The sequence below is a fragment of the Mixophyes fleayi genome, chromosome 1 (genome assembly GCF_038048845.1).
Source record: "Mixophyes fleayi isolate aMixFle1 chromosome 1, aMixFle1.hap1, whole genome shotgun sequence".
NCBI classification, from domain to species: domain Eukaryota; kingdom Metazoa; phylum Chordata; class Amphibia; order Anura; family Limnodynastidae; genus Mixophyes; species Mixophyes fleayi.
The window spans coordinates 183,907,457-183,924,454 of record NC_134402.1 but is presented as its reverse complement, the minus strand read 5'-3'; positions in this window follow the sequence as shown (position 1 = coordinate 183,924,454).

Here is a 16,998-nt window from a genome sequence, read left to right as displayed (position 1 = left end):
TAAATTCCGGGACTTTGTTATGTAACTTTTGGCATTACCAGTTCATGTATATTTTCACTTGCACACTGTTCCCACACCCAACACCTGTCACACTGTCTTGCACCCACACACCTATTGATTGTTACTTTGTTCTAAAAAAAAAGGAGGATGTAGATGTATGCTATATGTGTTTGATGGAAGTGATATCACTGCCATCCACTTGCCAACCAGAAAGTGCTGCTCTCCAGCCGTGATTTGAACTCAGACAGTTCTACAACTCCCACATTACAGCAATCATGAATACCCCTATATTACAGCAATCAGCATTACCCTCCACATAACAGCAACCCGTATACCCCCACATTACAGCAACCAGCATTAACCCCCACATTACAGCAACCAACATGTTCCTAACATTACGGCAACCAGCATTTCCCCCACATTAGAGCAACCAGCATTACCAGCCACATTACAGCAACAAGCATTACCCCCCACATTATATCAACCAGTTTTACCCCCACATTACAGCAATCGGCATTCCCCCCCACGCTACAGCAACCAGCATTACCCCCTCAATACAGCAATCAGTATTACCCCCCACATTACAGAAACCAGCATTCCCCCCACATTACAGCAACCAGCATTAACCCCCTCAATACAGCAATCAGTATTACCCCCCACATTACTGCAACTAGCATTCCCCCCACATTACAGCATCAAGCATTGTCCCCCACATTACAGCAACAAGCATTACCCCCCACATTATAGCAACCAGTTTTACCCCCACATTATAGCAACCAGCATTCCCCCCACATTACAGCAACCAGCATTAACCCCCTCAATACAGCAATCAGTATTACCCCCCACATTTCAGCAACCAGCATTCCCCCCACATTACAGCTACCAGTTTTACCCCCACATTACAGCAACCAGTATTACCCCCCAACATTACAGCAACCGGCCACTTATAGGCTATGGCCGGCCTCATTAGCTTTCAGGTCCCGGTAGGATGTAATGACCAGTTTGCAACGGCCTGTCTAACTATCGGCCCTTCTGACATTAGCCAGAAGTACCAGATGCCCAGTCCGCCACTGCTTGAGTGTGTGATTGTGATTTTATGCTGATGGGAGACCAGAAACTGAATCAAAGGTACTTGAAGAAGAATGAGGTGAAAGGGTATACTGGTCAAGCCTGCCTCTCTGTAAAGTGCTAGGTTTAGTGTATATGATGTGTGCTATTAATAGATTTCCTGTATAGCGCTATATAGTATGTGCCATTATAACATGGATGTGGCTCAACAGTTGCAATTTAAAGTTTTCACGTTTGAAAAGGTTGGCGCGGTTTAGCTTCCAGGAAAATTGTGTCCTCATACACAATTTAGTGTTTATATGAGAGGATTTTGGGGAGCCTAGCTGCAAAGACCACTTTTGCTAGAAAAAATCAGCTGTGGTCACAATTATGTGATGCTGTTAATGCAGTGGGCCCCATAAAGCACACCATTGAAAACTGCTGCAAGTACATCAGCATCATAAAGCACAGAGTGAAGGAAAAGATGGTCGATGAGAGGCGAGCAGCTGCAGGGATTGGAGGGGGACCCGCTCTTGTGATGTCCTACATGTCTTATGAGGACGCAGACAGACCTATATCTCAACCAACGACGGTTAGTGAGTACTGTATAATGGTGCAAATGTTTATGCTTTATGTTCAAACAGTAATCCTGCAGCATGTATATGTTAGACATTTCTGCACATTGCAAACAGAATTCTGAGCAATTTTTTTTAGTGTATGCTTTTTGCACATGACAAATATCTTAATCTCAAACATTTCACATTTTTGTCCACACAACCTCCGCCCAAAAAGAGACACCACCAGTGCCAGCAGTCGCAATCTAGGAGGAGAATGACTCCTTCAAAGGTAATGCACCTATGCTGTAATGGGGGTGAAACAAATGCTATGAAACATTTGTGTGTAATGAAAATCTGTAACTGTTTTAGTCCTGATAATGGTTATTCATTTTTTTATCCATTTTCTAAGGAACATCACAAGGTGCATTGGAGGCCATTGGGGAGGCAACAGACTTTCAATCTGAGGAGGTCATCACCATGGAAACAGACACTGAAGTGCTGGAGTTAAGGGTATACTTTGGTTTAGTGTCACTTTATGCATCACACAGCACCACAATACCTGAGGCATAGAAAAGCACACCGCCAGATGTATAAAGGCACATGAATGTGGACCTCTAAAGGCAGAAGGTAAGTTCTATCACCCGTCTATGACAGAGGTGTTCTAAACAAGGATTGACACCCATATCCAGAATCACTTACGATAAAGCAAAAATACACGTAGATGATTGCAACCGAACATAATTACACAAAACACCAAAAAAACTAACCCACGTGGCTGCACAGCCTAAGAGAAGCCTGGTGTTGTGAATGTTCCTCGCTCCCTGTTGATACTGACCTCAAAATCAGATGTTGTTCCAAAACACACAACAAGACTTTTCCTACCATTTTCAAGCACCCTCAGAGTAATGGGCATTTGGGTCTCTTTTTATAGTCCTCAAAAGCTTGCATAGTCCAATGACTGATGTGTTTGGTAATCACGCCTATAAAATGCAGCATCTTGTAGTGCAACAAAAATATAATTTAAATGGTGAACGCATCTGGAAATATTGCTATAAGTGTATAACTGTTGCCACACCATACAAATATAATTATTGACCCACTGGTGATGAAGTAGTAATAAAATAAAATTTTAAAAGAAATCCTTACATATAAATAAATTGTCCCCCGTAAGAAAATTCATAATCATTTTTGCCCCTCTACAATAAAAAGATGGTTTATTTAAACTTACATTGTGCCTCCTGTTATATTAACATTGCCCTGCAGTGTAACAGCGATGTGTTTGCTAATCTCGTCTATAGAAAGCAGCCTGTTGTATCTAGCAGTTTTGAATTCAAACTCGGGTGAGTCTGCAAAATCGCAGCTTCATCCATTTGGCGATTTGTATAGCTAGAGTGGCAAAAAGTCGGGACTGTGATTTGCAGTGATTTTGAGTGTGCCAACTTTGAAAGAATCACATTTCTTGAGATTTTACATCAAATTGCCAGTTAAAAAATCAACGATTTTAAACTTGCCCAATTAAATTGCTGGGAATGCAAAATCGCGGCTTGATACATTTATGTGTGATATTCTTTAGTACAATATGTTTTTGTTGGTAAATGTACATTACATCTGGATTAGGTGATATGAGGTTCAGCTGTTTAGTTACCACGGTTACCAAGTGTGATGCCAATCACTGTGATGTCAGATCAGCCAGGCTGACAGTTGGTGTCTCCTGCCCAGTGCCCCCAGTCAGGAAATGCTCCAACTCCTGAGGACACACTGGATGATATCTGTATGAAATATATTTAGATAAAACTAGAAAATAATTAGGAATACCAGGACCCAAAGAAGCAGAAATAAAACTATGAAAACATGGAAAGTGCGCAGGTGGATATTCTCAGGTAAGAGGAAGATGTATCCAGGTATTACATATGTAATGTTTCTATTATAATCAAACTTTTTTAGCTTTGACTCAAAACTCTACAGGATTAAGAGACCTGATTCATTAAGGAAAGTAAGGCAAAAAATGAGTATGTTTTCTCCTGGACAATGTTACAATGCAAGGGGTGTACATTAGTTTGATTTTATTTTGCACATAACTTAAATACCGGCTTTTCATGTCTCACACAAATACTTGATAGCTTATTTATATACTGAAATTTAGAGTTGATCTAAGACATGTCCTATCCCAACTATAAATCTGTCCTCACATTTTAAATTTACTCCTCCTCCAATGATACATGGTTTTGCCAAGATTCAAAGTTACTCATGTTTTTTGGCTTTACTTTCCTTAATGAATCAGGCGCAAAATGTTCATTCACACATATTGCTAAGATGACATGTTATTTTATTTTAAATTGTAACACACTTAGGGCCTGATTGAGAATTGAACGCAATTTTGAAGTCTGAACATAGGCGTAAAACAGCGTCCACAAGATTTTGGTCTTAAGTCTGTACTTTGAGTTGCACGTATCTTAAGAAACTTACTACTCAAAATACAGTATATATATTTGTGGGTTCATCAAGGCAGATGGAGTAAAGCTACATCAGTCATTATCATCAAGCTGATGATTGTTGTATCTTTACTGAGAGACAATATAGAATAAATTAACAAACCAGTGTGCCCCCCTCCCCCTAATGAGTAATCAGCATTATAGCTTGGGCTGGTAATACTATAACAGGGAGACTCACAGAGCAGGGAGAACCCCTCTCACAATGGGAAACCAAGCCCAGCCTGGTGAGAATAGGGATGAAATCCCTAGAGGACTCAGGTCTGCAAAAGTATGCATCTTCCTCCCCCAGGGAATAATAATCCCCTTTCTATATAGTACTAGAGCTCTTCCTTGCACCCATTCCACTGGGATAATAGTGGAAACTATAAATCCCAGCAAGGCTTTTATTGACTGCATGGGTATGTAAGTGCTTGTGAAACTACAAGTGCCAGCATGCAAATGGCTGTCAGAGCATGCTGGAGTGTTTGGAGCAATAAAAACCAGCATGTCCTGTCAGCCAGGGCCAACTAGAACATGTAGTTGTACAAAAATACCTAATAGGAGACACACACTTTAAAAAAGCATTTTAATCAAAGAAAACTCTAAAATAGTAAATTCCTTGTTGTCTTCTTTATTATAGTCCTCAATTCCATAGGGAATCTTCTTCCCAGAAGTTTAGCATAAGGATTTAAAAAAACAAAAACCCTAACTCACTCTAGAAAATGCAATTTGCTACTAGTAAAGCCACAGCTAGAATGAATGAAAGGATCAGTTCTCACTCAGTCGATTGGAGTGGTTTGCGTCTGTTCGGCTGGAGCAATGGAAAACTGTTCTAATTGACTGATCGCGTATTGACCCTTTATGATCAATTAAGTTGATTAATTCTTGCTTTTAAATCCTGAAAAGCTATGTTTTCCATGCTTGTTGTCCTACTGCCTTAGAAGTAAACAGCCCAGGCGTTTTCCATGCTTGTTGTCCCACTGCCTTAGAAGTAAACAGCCCAGGCATTTTCCATGCTTGTTGTCCCACTGCCTTAGAAGTAAACCGCCCAGGCAATTACAGTGGTGCTGGATACATTTTTGAGGGCAGCTGAGTTGCAGGCTTTTTAATTATTTATTTTGTAACCCATAAAACATATATACTGATGTTGTCATCAGCATCAGCGCTCATCTTTGCACATACTCGTCCCCAATTCCTTTCCTCCAGATGTAAGGGACTGCATGTTCAAGCTACTTAGAACTAGAGATGTTCACTGACCCCGTTTTCTGGTTTTGGTCTTGGATCTGGATTAACTCTGTGTTTTTGTTTGGGCTTTGACAATGCCGCCCTTGATTTTGGTTTTGGATCCCTATTTTTTCCTAAAATCTCTTTTTTTTTTTTTGCTAAAATCACATAATTTTGCTTTTTTTTCCCCCCTACATTATTATTAACTTCAATAACACTAATTTCAAATCATTTGCAGTCAATTTTGACCATCTCACAGGTCACAATATTATTTTCATACACTTTCAAACAAAGACTGCAGCGACCTGGCTGGATGCTAAGCGACAGAGCAATGATTCAAACATACGGCAGCTCATTGCACATCTAGAAAACATTGGCATACAGCAGTGGCAGAAAAGTAAAGTGGTGCAAGATGGAATTGTGCTTGGATCATGAAATCAATTATGGTTCATTTTAACGCTCCACCCGTTCCTTGGATAACTGTGGTAATTCTACAGCTAATACATGGCAACGAGCGCTGACCCCCCGAGATGCGTGCTTTTATCAGACCCAGACCAATCCAGGGTGCCAGACTAAAAAGAGCCATTGTAATTCACAGCAAAAAGCAAGTTCAACACTGAGCTTCGAATCAGCCCAATTCCCACAAAATTATAATATAGTTAGGTACCTTTGACGTAAATTGCAGATTACAAACACTTTGTGCAATACTGATGAAACAGCAGCAAAGTGGAAGGTAATACATATACACGTCAATTTAGATATCCATGATTACATTACTATGGCTTTACTAACAGTACAAATGGCTAGACAACTGTTGTCAGGATTTGGGTAAAAATAATTCCACACATAAGAGGTGGATTTTTTGGTCTTATGCCCAGGCATGACAATGGTCTTCTTCTTATCACATGCAAGAACTGCTTCCACTGGGGCAGGACCTACACAAACTAAAATAGTCGATTTATAACAGCTATAACATTCCGATAGAAACTTCCAATCGGACAAAGAATATTATCTGCTAGATATTTCAAAGTACCGACTCTAATAGTCTGAAGATGTATAAATGAACCGAGGTGTCAGACTCTCCATGTATAATTTCTTAACTTCAGGTATAGTCCCAACTTACTAATATATCGTCATATCAATGACATCCGGTTCCAACAGAAATGTTTATATGTATATAGGTACCAATTCTGGTCCAAATGGTGGAGTTGTAGGCAAGCGGTGTCTGAGGGACGAAGGTAGAAGGTTTACTCACCGTTGGTTTCGGTCGATTTCCCGGACAGTCTGGTCCTTCTTGGTGTTCCTTCTCCCTATTCTCCTGTATAGACAGGCAGTCGTGACGACTCTGCGTCTGTCCCCCCGACTTTTCCTTCTGCGCATGCGTGAAAACCTTGTGTCTTCTGTAATTTGTGTTTGAATGGATAAAACAAGCTCGTTATTAAAAATTAATAATGAGAAAGGGTGGATGTTGTAGCCAATGGGTTTCACCCGTTATATCAGGCTTCTTCAGGGAAAAAAATAATTAAAATATACTGGGCTTCCATTTATACTTATTTTCCAATTAGGGGTGTGGTTAAGTTCAGCCGTAATGGATAAATATAACGAGGCAACAAAATATGTAGTGAAGCACTCGATTGATACAATGAATGTCTATTCATATGTCAATTATATCCATGGTATAAATCCACTTGTAGAATGGAGACAAGTTTAATCAAATTAAAATGAATAAATGTGATGAACACACTATCAAAATAATCACAAATAGTGACTGAAAATTATTGAAACAAAAAAATTATAATAATAAAAAAGAAAAACAGTTATAATATGGCCTAAAAGTAGTGTGGAGTAACATGATATATCACAAGAAAAATTGTATACAATACTTTAAGAATAAAGAAAAGAACCTAAGTCCAAATCGATATTTAAACCTTTTGGGCTAAGCGTAATTAAATTGTAAATCCATCGTGCTTCTTCCTTTGAAATAGCAGCTAGATAATTACCTCCCCTCCAAGATTTATCTACTCTTTTGATTCCAATGAATTTTAACCCTGTAGGCTATTTTCCATGTTTATCTTTGAAATGGTCTGGTATACTATGAGTTGTCAGTCCATTTTTTATATTTCGGATGTGTTCTGCTGTTCTGAGTTTCAAACTTCTGATAGTTCTTCCGATATACTGTAGGCCGCACGAACATTTGAGCAAATAAATTACTCCCTTAGTGTCACAGGTAATCTTTTCTTTAATATTATACTCTGTGTTGGTATAATTTGATTTGAAATGGCTAGTAGGTTTAGTTTGGATATATTTGCTAGTTTTGCAAGCTTGGCACCGTGTGCAATAATAAAAACCGCTAGCGTTTTCTCCTATCCAGGTTACTACTGAGGTATTTTTATTAGTCGGAAGAGCACTTTTTACTAATTTATTTTTCAAATTATTAGATTTCCTGAAATTTAGTTTTGGTTTATTTGATAAGCAATGTTTCAACTTTTCGTCTTGCATCAGAATAGGCCAATGTTTGTTTATAATTTTCTCTAGATGTGTTGGATTGTTGTTATATTCGGTGAGAGAGGACATCTTTATTTGTTATAGCTGGTTCTTTTTTTCTTGGTTTCATCAGCTCTGTTATTTCCATCTCTTTAATGGTTTAGTTGGTTATTGACTTCTATCTCTAGATATTTTCTTTCGACAAATCTCTCTTTCATACTTGTGGCTTGTTCGACATAATCTTCAATTCTAGAACAGTTTCATTTTAGACGTCTAAACTGTCCTCCAGGAATATTCCTAAGCCAATTAGGATGGTGTTTACTTGAACGAGGAATAAAGGTGTTGCTGTCTACTGCCTTTATATAAGTCTTAGAGATGATCTGGTTTTCCTGGATAAAAATTTCCAAATCAAGAAAGTTGACTTTTTCTTGACTGTAAGTAGCAGTAAAATGTAGATTTAGAGTATTTGAATTAATGTATGTCAAAAAATCTTCCAAGTCTTTGGTGCCACCTGTCCAAATACAAATTACATCATCTATATATCTTTTCCAGGTATGAATATATCAGCGGCGAGGGTTGTTGTTCCATATAGTATGATTTTCCCACTCCTACACAAACAGGTTCGTGTAACTCGGTGCATATCTAGACCTCATCGCAGTGCCGCCAACCTGTCTTTAGCGGGTGCCCTCAAACCAAAAGTAGTTATGTTGCAATATGAATTTGATTGCTTGGATAAGAAAATGAATTTGGTCTGGTAGTAAATCTGAACTGCTTAAAAGTAATGATTGAACATAGTCACAACCAGCTATGTGGTATATGACTGAGTATAATGAAGTGATGTCACAAGTCATAAGAATGTAGTGTTGTTCCAATTTAGTATTATTGATTAGATGAAGTACTTGGTTAGTATGTTTGAGATAACTAGATTGTTTCACAACAACAGGTTGGAGGAATTGGTCTATATACTCTGACAGATTTGAAGTCAGGCTTTTTATGCCTGACATAATTGGCTTACCCGGTTTTCTAAATTTTTGTGAATCTTTGGAAGAAAATAAATACTGGTAGCCTCGGGTTATGAATGTATATATATTCAAATTCCTTTTTATTTAAAATGCCTTTAGAAAGAGCATTTTTCAAAAGTACTTCCAACTCTTTTTTTATACAAGTCAACAGGGTCTTTTAAAAGGATTTCATAGGTAGTAGTATCACTTAATAATCTCTTAGCTTCTTGCAAATAATTTATTTTATTAAGAAGATCAATTCCGCCCCCCAGTGTCAGCTGGCTTAATTACTATATTTTCCAATTTACTAAATTGCTCTAATGCTATTTTTTCTTTTATACTAAGATTTGGGTTTCTTACTTTGTTATGTTTAACTTTTCCAGATCTGCTTACACCATTTGTTGGAAGGTTTCTACATATGATCCTTTAATATGGTGTGGGAAGAACGTTGATTTAGGTTTTAGATCTGTATGTTTAAAAACTGGTGGTGGTGACTTTGAAGTGGGGCTTAAAATTTTCTTCTGAGCAAAATAATTATTTAAAGTAATTTTCCTTATATATTTCTGTAAATCAACATAAACGTCAAATTTATTTAAGTTATTGCTGGGTGTAAATTTGAGTTATTTGTTCAAAACCTCAACCTGAAGTGTAGTGAGAGGATATTGATTAGATTAAAATGAGTGATATTGCTTAGATTAAAAATCCCTGGTGACTTTATTTACTTATCTTTGGTTTTGCTCCGGTGAGCTCTCAATCCTCGTTTACCTCGTTCCCTTCTGGTCTTTGCTTCCTTTTTAGGTTTAAGAAATTTTGTATATCGTTCCTTTTCTGAAATCCCTCTGGGTTCAAGTTAGTGTTCACTGAAATTCCTAAAAAAAAAAGGAGATTATTGTCTTGGGCTTGTGCTAATTCTAAAAAATCTGTCATGCACAATTCTGAATCAGGATCTGAATGAGATTGGGATGATTGTTGATTTTGTGCAGGAAGATGGTCTTCATAGATGAAACATCTCTTTCAACATTTTTTGCACCTTTATTGTAGCTTCTAATGGCTACATTTTCATATGTAGTCGAATTCTTTGCAGGAAGATTGTAGTTGGCAGGATTGAGAGGTTCAATCAATGGCATTTTAGGTTTCTTCCATGTCGGTTGTTAGGCACAAAATCTAGGAGTTTGTTATAAAAAGATTGATTAGAAATTTGTTTCTTTGTGAGAGAAATCTTTCTTGAATGTTTGCTGTATGGTACTTTTTGATATTCTGTAATTAGTTTTCAAGTCATCTATGTCTCTTAAGAATTTACGTTGTTAAGTTTCAATTACTCTTTCTTGAATTTTGTGTAATTTATCCTGAGTTAATTTCTCAAGATTTTTAAAATCTTCTAGATGTTAAATAGGTTCCAACTTTATCTTGATGGATTCTATTTCTTTATTGATAAGCATCATGGATGATTTACGATCTAATATAATTAGCTCCATTAGCTCCATTAATTGAAATGAGCAAGTATCTAAAATGGTATTTCATTTATTTAAAAAATCAGGGTCTTCTGACATAAACGTAGGATATTTTAAAATTCTAAGGCCCCTTGAAATGTATTTATTCTCTATATATTTGGTTAAAGTAGAGGTTTCCCACGATTTTTTTATCTCACTAATTAAAAGTTTTTACCTCACAAAGTGAGCACAAAAGTTGTCTTCCCTTACATTTGATCGTTTAGGTAGTTTCAAACTATCCTTGCATGAAAATATATCATTCAATTTTTGGTGTCTAGATTATTTTAGTGTATAGATATTATAAAACCAGCTGCTGCAATAGGTGTAAAACGGGACAAAAAGGGAACAATTCTCCCAAAAATACAGAAAACAAACTACACCAGTTGATCCTGACTTACCGTGCTGGGTCGAAGAATTCCAGGGCCAATGCACTTTCCAGGTCTTTTGATCTTTCGGATTCTTGCCAGTCCGATGCTAGTAGTATCATCAGTCCTCTGAAGATCTTGGCTTTGACTAAATCCTCTGTTAAGACACCCCCTGCTGGACGTTCTTTTGTGCAGACCCATCTTCGTCCCAGACTGTTGGTGTGGGCCCACGATTCCAGATTTGCTGGTCATACTGGGGTTAAAAAGACTATTGCTCTTTTATCCCGCAGCTATTGGTGGCCATCCTTGAGTGCTGATGTTCATAAGTATGTTGCAGCTTGCTGTTTATGTGCCCGTCACAAGACACCTAGGTGTCCACCAGCAGGTCTTCTTCTTCCGCTCCCAATTCCAGACTCACCTTGGGCCGCATCAGCATGGATTTTATTACTGATCTCCCCAATAGTCATGGCTTCAATACTATTTGGGTGGTGGTCGATCGTTTTTCTAAATGGGCACATTTTGTCCCTCTCAAGAAATTGCCATCCGCTCTTTTTATTAAGAATATTTTTCAGATTCACGGTTGCCCCATTGAGATCATCTCTGACAGAGGTGTACAATTCATTTCAAGATTCTGGAGATCCTTTTGCAGCAATCTAGGAATTAAGCTAAAATTCTCCTCGGGATACCATCCCCAGACCAATGGTCAGACTGAGCGGGGCAACCAGGATTTGGAGACGTTCCTCCGTTGTTAGTGCTCTGATCACCTATCCTCCTGGAGTGATTATTTACCTTGGGCAGAATTTTCACATAATATCCATGAACATGAATCTTCTGGGAACATCTCCCTTCTTTACCATCTTTGGCAGACATCCCATACTTCCCACCTTTTCAGAAGTTCCCAGTGCATCGGTACCTGCAGCTCAAGAGATGGTCGGTGACTTTTCAAAGATTTGGACTCAGGTACGATCTAAACTTTTACAGTCCTCGGAATGGCATAAATACTTTGCTGATCGTCACCGTAGGAAGATTCCAGTTTTTCACGTTGGGGACAAGGTGTGGCTGTCCACACGTAATTTCAGGCTCAAGCTACCTTTAATGAAATTCGCTCCCAGATATATTGGTCCCTTCCGCATTGCTCATATTATTAATGCGGTTACCTATAAGCTCCATCTACCTCCTTCACTCCGTGTGCATAACTCATTTCATATTTCCTTATTAAAACCTTTGGTTCTTAATGAATTCTCCAACTTTCAGCCTCTGGCTCCTCCCATCAAGACAGCTTTGGGCGACGAATATGAGATTGAACGCATCTTGAAATCCCGATCCATTCGTGGTAAGACGCAGTTCCTCGTCCACTGGAAAGGTTATGGTCCTGAAGAAAGGTCCTGGGTGGATAAGAAAGACCTACATGCCCCTCATCTGCTTTCTAAGTTTTTGAAGAACCAGATTTCCTCTTCTTCAGGGGAGGGGGGGTACTGTCAGGCGCCGTCTCCGCACTGACACTTGGTGCAGGAGACGGACGCCTGCACCTTTTCAGCAACCACGTCCTGTTGCCTAGCAGCGGTACGCTATCTCTGCTCACCTGTTTGCAGCCAGCATGTCTTACCGCCAAAATCTCCCTAACCCAATCAGGAGGCACCTTAGGGTATATAAAGCAGCCTCTGACACATGTCTAGTGCCAGAGTATTGGTTCACTCCAGCTCCAGCGTTTCCTGAACTTCTGATCCAGTGTGTTATTCGGTTCTGACTCGGCTTCCTGTTGCTACTCTCCTGTGTTTCATTTTGGTACCTTACTGCCCGGCTGGTTTGACTATTTGGCTTGACCTGACTTCTCTCTGGATCCTCCCTCTGTACTGCACCGCTCGGTTGGCTCTGACCTGGATTGCCTGACAACGCCTGTCTACTACTGTCGCTACACCAGTGACTGTCTTGGAGAACCGCAACCTGCGTACCCTCTGCAGCTAAGCCCAAACCCCCTTGCTGGTGTCCCTGGTGAATACCGGGGGTACGTTAGACTCCGCGCCTCTCTGTTCAGTTGCGCTAATACCGGTTAGCGGCCATCTCTGCAATTCCATGACAGGAGGATTATTGTAAATAGTCCGGGACATATGGATGGAAGGATGATTGGCAAGATAAGAGGCAGGTTGGTTAGTTGATTTACGAGAATGTGGGACCCAGATCTGATTCTCATTGGTGTAAGATGCCTTAAATAGCTACATATGTCAGGCAAACCTTATAATGTTCATTGAATTCACATGCTAGCATTTCAGTTTTTTTGTTCAGTGCTGTTCCGAATCCTGCCTGCTTTTTGCTATCTGACTTTTGCTTGTCACCCAGACTATGCTTCTTGCTGTCTATACTGAACCACAACAAGAGACCATGTGTGTCAGGTTTGCACTTGGACCGAACCTTAGTCTGTGACCAATTTTATCCGTTTCTTTGCTTGGACTGAAACTTGGACTGTGAACCCTATTGTACTATGTGCTGTTTCAACTGGATATTACCTATTGCATTTTTATCTCTAGGGCAGGGTTTTCCAAACCCAGTCTTCAGGGTTCCACAACAATGCAGGTTTTCCAAATCACATCTGACATAATTAGGACCACCTGTGGATCTGTTACAATGTGTCAGTCAGTAATGAATACACCTGTGCTACAGCAAGGAGATATGGAAAACCTACACTGTTGGGGAGCCCTGAGGACTGGGTTTGGGAAACCCTGCTCTAGGGTCATTCCATGTCAGTTCAACCAGGGTTGTCCACCACCCATCTCAGATTTCTACGAAAATTTTTAGTTAAGAGGGGATGTCAAATAAACTATTTCTGCCAAATATCTTGACTGTCTGACAATTCAATACAATCCAAAGGAGGAAAAAAAGAATAATGACCTAAACAAGCACTCCAGGTACATATGAGTAATGAATTAATACATATTATTTTTATTGGTATGCATTAAAAATGGTACATATAGATATACCACACAGATAAAAAAGCGAAATATAAAAAAGATTGTAGTGTTGAAAAGTATAGAATTTAAAAATAAGTTGACCCTGTGGTGGAGCCGATCAGAGTTTATAAAATTTCCAAAAGGAAAATCACTGATATAAGATCTCTTGTGGGAATATACAACACAAATTAGTCCATAAGTATCAAGATAGAGTGGCAGAGGATAAACATATTCTGCCTAGTAACAGCGTGTCACTTATATAACCCTCAATATTTAGTGTTGTGTATAGTATAAGCTGTAGATGGCAGTATTTGCCTAGTATATTCCCCACATATAGAGATTTTATCGGATTACCATGTATCTTAACAAGTATTAGAGATTCATAGAGCACGAGCCCTATCTAATGTATCAAGAGGTTGCCAAGTGTCTAATGGCTAATTTTCATTTATATGCACCTACTTACGCTAATGAGTAGTAGCTCTAAGAGTAACTAGGTAACTCGTGTTTAATAGGTAATCTCTATACCATCAGTCTCCTCATCAAAGCGCTAAGTCACTAATAGTCTGTTCCCATATAGTATTTCATTGATCTACTATGCTGGAATGGCGAGTATGATAGCGCTGATGGAGGAATCTGAGTTAAACATATTCTGCCTAGTGACAGCGTGTCTCAATATTTAGTGTTGTGTATAGTATAAACTGTAGATGGCAGTATTTGCCTAATATATTCCCCACGTATAGAGATTTTATCAGATTACCATATATCTTAACAAGTATTAGAGATTCATAAGGCACGAGCCCTATCTAATATATCAAGAGGTTGCCAAGTGTTTAATGGCTAATTTTCATATGTATACACCTACTGAGGCTAATGAATAGTAGCTCTAAGAGTAACTAGGTAACTCGTGTTTAATAGGTAATCTCTGTACCATCGGTCTCCTCATCAAAGCGCTAAATCGCTAGTAATATGTTCCCATATAGTATTTCATTGATCTGTTGTACTGGGATGGCGAGTATGATAGCGCTAATGGAATGTTTATAGAGGAATCTGAGTATCAGTTTGTTAGTCTGTATTAGCGGCAGAACGCCGCGGTCGGCTCCACCTACTTCCGGGTCTGACGTCACTCGACATTGACGTCACCCCGACGTACATTTCGCTATTGCTTAATCATGGAATTACTGGGCTACTGATTGTGAATGGCTTTTATGCTACTGAGAACCAATCAGTTTCATTTGTGGATTACATCACTCCTAACGGAAGTCTGTTGTAATAATACGTGGCATTATGTATTGGGATTCTATTCAGGACAATTAAGTAAGTTTAAAACATCATTATATCCGGTTGTCAGTTTAGTACAGCATATATATAGTTGTCTATATTATGATTGGTTTAAGTTGTTTAAAATAGAGCAAAATATGTTGTAATTGTTATACAATAAAGGACCACTTATGTGTATTTATTCCTGTGTCGGCATAGGTTACTTATCACCCAAATCATATATAAGTTATATATCAAGGGTTATCTGAATATTTATTAAGCATTTATTAAGACATTGGTCTGATGATAAGAGTGAAGTGTGATAAAATATATACATTTTTTATTTATTTATTTTTATTAATTTTATATTTTTTTATTTTATTTAGTTTATATTATTTTCTATTTTTTGGTGATTATTTATTTTTTATTATTTTTTATTTTTTATTTATTTTCTTTTCTTATATATTATATATTTTTTATTTTTATTAGTGCAAAATAGCATGACCCACTAAATTGTATGGATATTGCCAGGTGAATTAAGGACCAATGCTATTGGTCAAGTGATTATAAAAATTATGTGATTAAATCATTCATCAGGTTCGATTGACCATAAGTGCATTGTCTATATGCTTATCCAGATTGCCTTCTAGTGTTCCTTCACAAAAAGGTCCAATATGTGATGTATAACAAAAATATTATGTAATATACAAAATTGCTGGTATCGAAGTAAATATAGGCCAAACCTAAATTGTACTGAATTATTAATACAGGCATCATGAAATTAAAATCAGCCATTGGTGTATTAAATCATTTTCACTATTCGGTAAGTATATTGTTGGTGTTATAATTTCACAGCATATTCTAAGAACAAAATTCAGAATCCATTGTGCAGTAAAAGTATTGCCTCATAGGATTCAGATACAGAGACATTGGCATTGCCTATTCCTACAGAAAGCTAGTGTAGCTGGTATTCTCATTTAGACCGAATGGCATTACAGAATTTAATAAGAATATCCATCGGCTTTCCCTCTGTAGGAGCTGCTTGGTAACGTCGCCCCCTCTGATACCCATCTTAATTTGTTCAATCCCAAAGGCCTTCATATTTTGAGGATTTCCTCCATGCTTGTGAAGGAAATGTCGTGCCACTGATGTCAGTTGTTTAAATTTATCTTTATCTGTGGGTGCATTCCTGATTGAGCCAATGTGTTCTAATAGTCTATTTTTAAGCATTCTACTGGTCATGCCTATGTAGATCAAATTACAAGGACATTTAAGGGCATATATCACACATTTAGTAGTACAGTTAATAAACTGTTCAATTTGATGTTGCCTCCCATATCTATCGGAAATGTCCCTGTTTTTTTCCATATAAGGACATGCCTTACAGTGACCACATTTATGGGATCCTTTAACTGATGGAATTGGGGTACCCATTGAAAAGTGGCTTCTCACCAACTTGTCACCTAAATTGGGTGATCTACGCCAGCTCAAATCAGGTCTTGGTCCCAGGTTCTTAGATAGATCTATATCTGATAGGAGAATAGGCCAATGTTGTTGTACAATGTTTTGTATCTCCTTCCATTCATTGCAAAAATTGCCTACAATTCTGATTTTCTTATCATTCTTGGATTTAGTCTTGCCATACATCAGTTTGCTCCTATCTTCAATATTAGCTTGATTGAAAGCTCTTTTAATGAGTCTCTTACTGTAGCCTCGTTGTACAAGTCTCGTAATTAATTCTACAGATCTTTGCTTGAAATCAGAGGGGTTGGAACAATTGCGTTTTAATCTCAGGAATTCTCCTGTCACGGGCACTAGGAGTCTTTACCCAGGGATCACCAGGTGATAGGCTTACCAGAGCAGTATAGGTGGTAATATGGTACTCTGGTAGCAGGGTGATCACGGAACAGGAAATAGCAGATGATGAGATGCTCAGGAAAGTCTATGACTAGCAGCACTGGCAATATGGAGGTAGTAATACACGAGGAACTGTATGGACAAAGGACACGTGAAGGTAGTCAGTGGTCTGCGGTAGCAAGTTGTACCACTGCTATAGTGAGGAGGAATGTCCAACAGAAACGAGGAGGTGATGAGAGTCAGCGGTCTGCGGATAGCAAGTTGTACCGCTGTCTGAGTGAAGGAATGGAATCCAAGTGG